Here is a 5,951-nt window from a genome sequence, read left to right as displayed (position 1 = left end):
AACTATAATATGATTGTATAAATGATGTAAGTTTATTCCCGGGTACTAAACCTTACCTCTCTTTGAAAGGCATGTCATTTGATCAACACAAGTGTAATTTATAAATATCCGAAATCAGTAAAACAAATATTATATTGTCTACGTTACCCAGATCTTTCCTTTTCCGCCAGTGGTCCATGGTCTGCCTGATAAATGTTTAGGGCATTCTGCAGGGAGTAGGGGTTCAGGCAGACTGGCTCCAAGCCTGGATGAAGAGTCATGCAGCGTGGCTCTTCAGGCAGCTCTCCACATCTACTCTGAACCTATAGGAATATGTGTAATAGGTGTTTTAGTGCTAGACATCTAGTATGCTGCTGCTTATGTATTCATTATTTGAATTATTATTGTGAAAAACAGTTTTCATTTACATACAGCATTCAGCTCCTTGCAGCAGACATTTTCAACCTCTGTGGGCATTGTTCTGCATTCTCCACATGTGCACCTGCACAAGTACATTTTTAATCACAGTGTGACAAATGTTAACCATTTCAGTTGTCAGTTCAGTATGAAGCCTGGTTCAGCAAAATGACCTAATCAGTTGAAGCATATTGTCTTATTCAGCCTGTGTAATGATGACATTCAGCAATCCACAAATTAATCAGAAGACACAAGTAAGTAACTGACTAAGTGAAACTGGCTAGTGTTATATTTTACTTTTTTGTAGTCTAATTAGTTACCTAATGCGTTTCCCCACATTTGTTGAATAATGTGATCTGAAAAAACGAGTAAACTGCCTCCTTTCAAAGCTGGACAAACTGAATTTAAATGGGTTTACCACCCACTACAGTCTAAAACAAATACTAGTACTACCTTTATTAGGTATAAACAAAAGGAGTAATTAAATTAACGAAACATTAATAAAAATCAAGTGTTGTTTAATCTGTGAACAGACAAAACAATCACAATTCTTCATTACATGAAACCCTAACGTTTTTGCTAGGCTATAATAGTCAGTGGGAGCGTAACTCGGTTGCTAGCTTGGCGGCTAACTCGGCTAACTGTAGACTCCCATAGTCAGTAATACATATTGCTAACTTGCATAAATAGGAGAAATATATTACCATTCTGTTGCAGACTGTGAGGCACGAGATTGTGCAGGTTCATTGTCTGAGTCAGTGTCTGGCTCTGATGGCTCGAACATGTAGGGCTGGGTCACTGCAATGCTGTTAGCGCGAGCGTCCATTGCTACTGTTGCTATGTTACACGGAGGCGGCCCCCTTCCGTGCGTAGGTGTGTTTCCAGCGCCTTCAGCAGACACGCCCCCAGCGTTTGGCAGCACAGAGAAGTGCTTGATTTTTCATGATTTTAAAAGATAATTTTACATACTTAGACAATTTTTCTAGCATTCAAATTTGGAAGGATGGTTAATAACACATCTGTCTGTGATGTGACTAACTCAGAACACAAATATATTTTCACTTTACACGGTCTTTAAAGACTGGTTGTGTTGCAGTTTTTAAGATGTGATATCACTCAGATTTTTTGTATTATTTATTTTTAATCAATGTTGAACATGGATACATTTCCAGATTTTGATAAATTAAACATGAATATATAATAAGGCCTATAAGTAATGAAAAGCATTTTATGATACTAGTTTGTCGATGCTGTTTGAGTACAGAAAAAGACAGTTTCCATATTTACATGTATTTTTTAAGGCAGATCTAATTCAATACTGGCTAGGGACAATAAACCTCATTGTTTGTGGTTAAATTAGGAACATGTTAACTCTTGTTTTGCAGACTTTTTAATTCCTGGATGAAGAAGCACTGTTTGCATGTTAAATAAACCCCAAAACAACAACAAGAAAAACTCATATTCATAATTGCATAACTATTGCTAAACAGAGACTTAAATGGCTTTCCTCTACAACACTTGCTTCTGGTAGTTTAATATATATAGCAATCTACAGTACACAAAGTCCTTCCTATCACTCACACAAAATTAGGCCATGGCATGCTATGGAGCACAATTACAAGGATTAATAAAACCAAGTAAATGCAAAAAAAAAAAAGCTTTGTGGTTTATCCAACTAACTACCAGACCAGAGCTTCCTGTGAGCCCTTTGAAACTCCTCTGTCAAAGCCCAGGCCTGTGCAACTAGCGTATTAAAAGACCTGAGATTCTGCCAAGTGACGTAATCTCTCACAATATAGTGTTTCCTTTCAGCAGTCCCTTAACAGAGTGAAAGAGAGTCGTCATCATGTAAAACAATATTTAACAAGCATAGTTTAAAAAGCCTTTCAAACTAAAACCACCAATAACATATCTATTTCTAGCATCCTTTCTTTAAATTCTTACTTTGACCTTTCCTTGAAAAATATTGATGTTTGAAGTCTGCTTTAATAGTATGTCATCTTATTCTGGCCCCAGCATAAAAGTATAGCATGCTGCAGTATTTTATAATCCTGAAATAATCCTAAAATCCAGGACACGGATCTTTTAAACTAAAGCTAGTTGGAAAGATTAATTATGCCCTTACCATTTATAATATGCAGCATATGCACCATAATGAGCATAGGTTGTGTTAATATTAGTTTGTACTGGAGGGCATTTTAAGACCTGAAAGTTTGCCAAATATAAGAGCCAATCTCTCTCTCTCTGCTTCTTCTTTCTGTCTTTCTTTCTGTGTACATGGTTGTTATTTTTCATTAGCGCTGTACAGTTTGTGTGCGCCTGTACATCAAAGAGATTATAAATTATAAAAGAAACTCAGCACTTTGTTCAGCTCTGAGAAACATGTTGTATTTTCCAGCATCACAGATCGATGTTCAAATCGACCTCTACTTGTACGACTGTACCGCTGCAGTGAAATAAAATTAGGCGATGCTAATAATCTGCATAAAACCATCCTTATATGGGGGGGGGGATTAGTCTTTGTAACTTGGGATTTCACTCTTGCATTAATCTTCCTTAAACCCATCATGGTCATTCAGTTCAAGCTATTGTGTGAGATGCTGACCAAGAAATTACATTAAACACTCGGGTGCATAGACCTCAGTTCTCAAAACCAGCTTTTGGGTCTAAAACCAAAACACAATGGACTCAGTGTTCCCCAAAAAACGTAGCGGAAATCTGTTGTCATTAAACCACCCTCTGATGATAGAAAGCTCACTCTACAAGCTTTTGCCTACAGACATTTCAGGTTCCTCTGCACAACAGTAATGGCTGAATAAGCATATGAAAACAGCTTATGCGAACAGTTCTTACATCCGTGCTAAAAAAGAAAAAAGAAACATCACCATGAGGTGCCCCGCAACTAATTGATCATCAGGTAGTGAACCATTAATCTCCACTCTTTCAAACTGACAAGTAGGACAAGGGCCCCAAAGCTCTGAATTGAACAATAATAAATGGTTATTCACTGTAACTGGACCTCCATTTCTGTTTCTTGGTATTTTGTAGACCCAAACCTTGAAGTGCTCTGAGACACTAATGGCTATATCTGGTGTCGAAGACCGATGGTTCACTCCAGCCTTCAGCATCTGCACAGGCTGCAAACAAAACAATCTGTCAGCCAACCCCTTTCTGCATCTTTGCCTCATTTTGCAAGACCACTGCTATCCGGTTCCAGTCGATGCAGATTCCTCCTCTGGGGCTCCCATCTCATCCCATCCACTGAGCACGTCACATATATTTCCTAATTCCCAGAGGATGAGCATCTGTGAACACCAATACATGTTCATCTCTAGAGGGTGGACCAGCCCTCTTGGGGGTTCTTCTTCAGAAGTTTAGGCATATGTTGATGGGGTGGGGAATAGTGCACCAGGTTGTGCTTCAGCATCACAATGAACTTATTGAGCCTGGGAGCAATTGAAACATAAAAGCATGTGTCTTTTAAAGTATATTATGGAGAAACGACCACCTGAGTAGACCAGTTCCTAAAGCCCATTCACAGTAAATATGTAGAATGGACAGAAACCAGTTCACACAGTTATCAGGCAATTCCCAGTTGTCCTCAGTACTAAGAAATACAGAAATGTATTATGTCATTCTGTGGTGTGCAAGGAGCTTTGTGTAGAATTCCAAAATTTCACAATAAGAGACATTTCACCATCATCATGTCAATCTGGACAGTAGTACATCTATATCTCTCAAGTCTCAACAATAAAATGCAGAAAAAAACAATGCCTAGTTTCCACATATAAACTATGATGCCAGAATACTACAGATTAGAGGCATAAACATGAAGTGACCTGCACCTACTGTACATGACTAACAGCAACTACAACTGAAAGGCAGCTATGACTCATTATATGGTAATTATACAGCAACAGTTTCATCTGGCTCTTGGCTTCCTGCAGATAACAAGGTATTAGAGATGATGAAAAGGCCCAAGAGATTGTAAGGAGGACTCATTCCTACACACTGAGAGTCCACGATGGAACTGCCACAGTTGAACATTACTGTAATTGGGTATAAACGTCAGGAAGTGGGGGGAAAAGTAAGAGATGACATTATGATTATCACAACTGTAGCTTATGTGAAAATGTACTGGTCTTAATTAAAGAATCTAATTCTGGTTTTTCTTCCTTCAACTGCCAAGGTTATTATGCTATGATGATACTCTAGGGTGTTACTGTCATTGTTGGAATAATAATCTACTCTCCATGTTATTTTACATTTCACATTTCTGGTTGCTGTGTATCATTATAGACATGTACAGCTATAAATATGCAGTTACAAGGTATCCATTGGTTACAAATAAAAAATAAAAATCTGTCTTACAAGATCTATACAGTAGTGGGACCCTAAGATTTGGAGCCTTAGTCTGTCTAACTTAATTTATTATGCCTCATATTTCCTGAAACAATAGTTTTATTTGTTTAGATTGGATATCTATAGTACAATAAAGTATAAGAAATTCATCCTATGACTTTATTAATAACCAACCTTAACCTTCTTCCTGATTACTTATTCATAGGAACATAGTTCTGATGAATGGGCTGTGCTTTGAGCTTTCAAAATATTCAATTTCCCCCTTTGATTCCTCCGTTAAATTAACATTAATGGAATCATCAGAGTACAAGTAAACAAACTTCACAGCATTTCTTGGCTGCTTGGGAAGACTCGGCACACTTCTCGTTTCTTCTTATCCGTCAGAGTCCAGATTGTTGCTGAACGACTTTTCTTTCATTCGGGCAAGAATTTATTTATTTACTTTTTTTTTGAGACAGTAAGCTCTGACTATGCCATCAACTCTGCTCCTCATTTTTGCGTTCAATTTGGTTTACTGCAAACTTTCTATTCTACATTTTAAATCCTGTTAGGCTGTGTGTGTAAAAAAAAAAAAAAATCAAATTGGAGATTTGAGTCAATCATCCTAAGAAATTATTCAGCATAATGTACAAAACCACCACTAGGGCACTTTGTCATAGTACAAACTGTACCACTAACTCTATGGGTTAAAACAAGCTTCCCGATCATGAGGATATTGGCCAAATGAACATAATGAGGACAATGGCTACTTCCTGTCTCCCAAAACTGCTGCTTGTAGACAGATCCAAATACAGCTTCCTGCATTGACAACAACAACAGATCTTGAGTGTGATTGTAGTTACTGCACAGTGATTTAACACCAGGTTTAGGTCAAAGTTCACTCATTTGCCAGAAGTGTTATTTGTAAGTGATTCACCACCTCTCATGAAAAATCAATAGGAGGCAGCAGTTTCACCAAGCCTTCATCTGACTACATCCTTAGGGACACTGTAAAAGCTTCAATAAAAATCCTGTATGCTTTGTATGAAAAGTGGCCCATATTACATATCAAAAGCATGTTGTAACACTTCACATAACATCTCAAAATGCACAGTTGAGGAAGGTTTTTTATATTTGTAAAAGCTCTTGAAACAGCGTGAAATGACACTTCGAAGGTTAAGATGTTGGTTTCTTTGTCATTTTGTCAAGTATAA

The 5,951-nt window shown here is 37.5% G+C and overlaps 1 long non-coding RNA gene across 1 annotated transcript; it reads right to left on the bottom strand.

The window, feature by feature from the left end:
* Positions 1-226: 226 nt before the first annotated feature.
* LOC128380211 (uncharacterized) lies at positions 227-1,221 on the bottom strand. Its single transcript, XR_008323476.1, has 3 exons — positions 1,101-1,221; positions 412-481; positions 227-302 (listed from the first exon to the last, which is right to left on the bottom strand). It is a non-coding gene; the product is annotated as an uncharacterized LOC128380211 (long non-coding RNA).
* Positions 1,222-5,951: the final 4,730 nt, after the last annotated feature.

The sequence above is a fragment of the Scomber japonicus genome, chromosome 19 (assembly GCF_027409825.1).
Source record: "Scomber japonicus isolate fScoJap1 chromosome 19, fScoJap1.pri, whole genome shotgun sequence".
In the NCBI taxonomy this organism is placed as follows: domain Eukaryota; kingdom Metazoa; phylum Chordata; class Actinopteri; order Scombriformes; family Scombridae; genus Scomber; species Scomber japonicus.
This window is presented reverse-complemented; position numbering and strand designations above follow the sequence as displayed.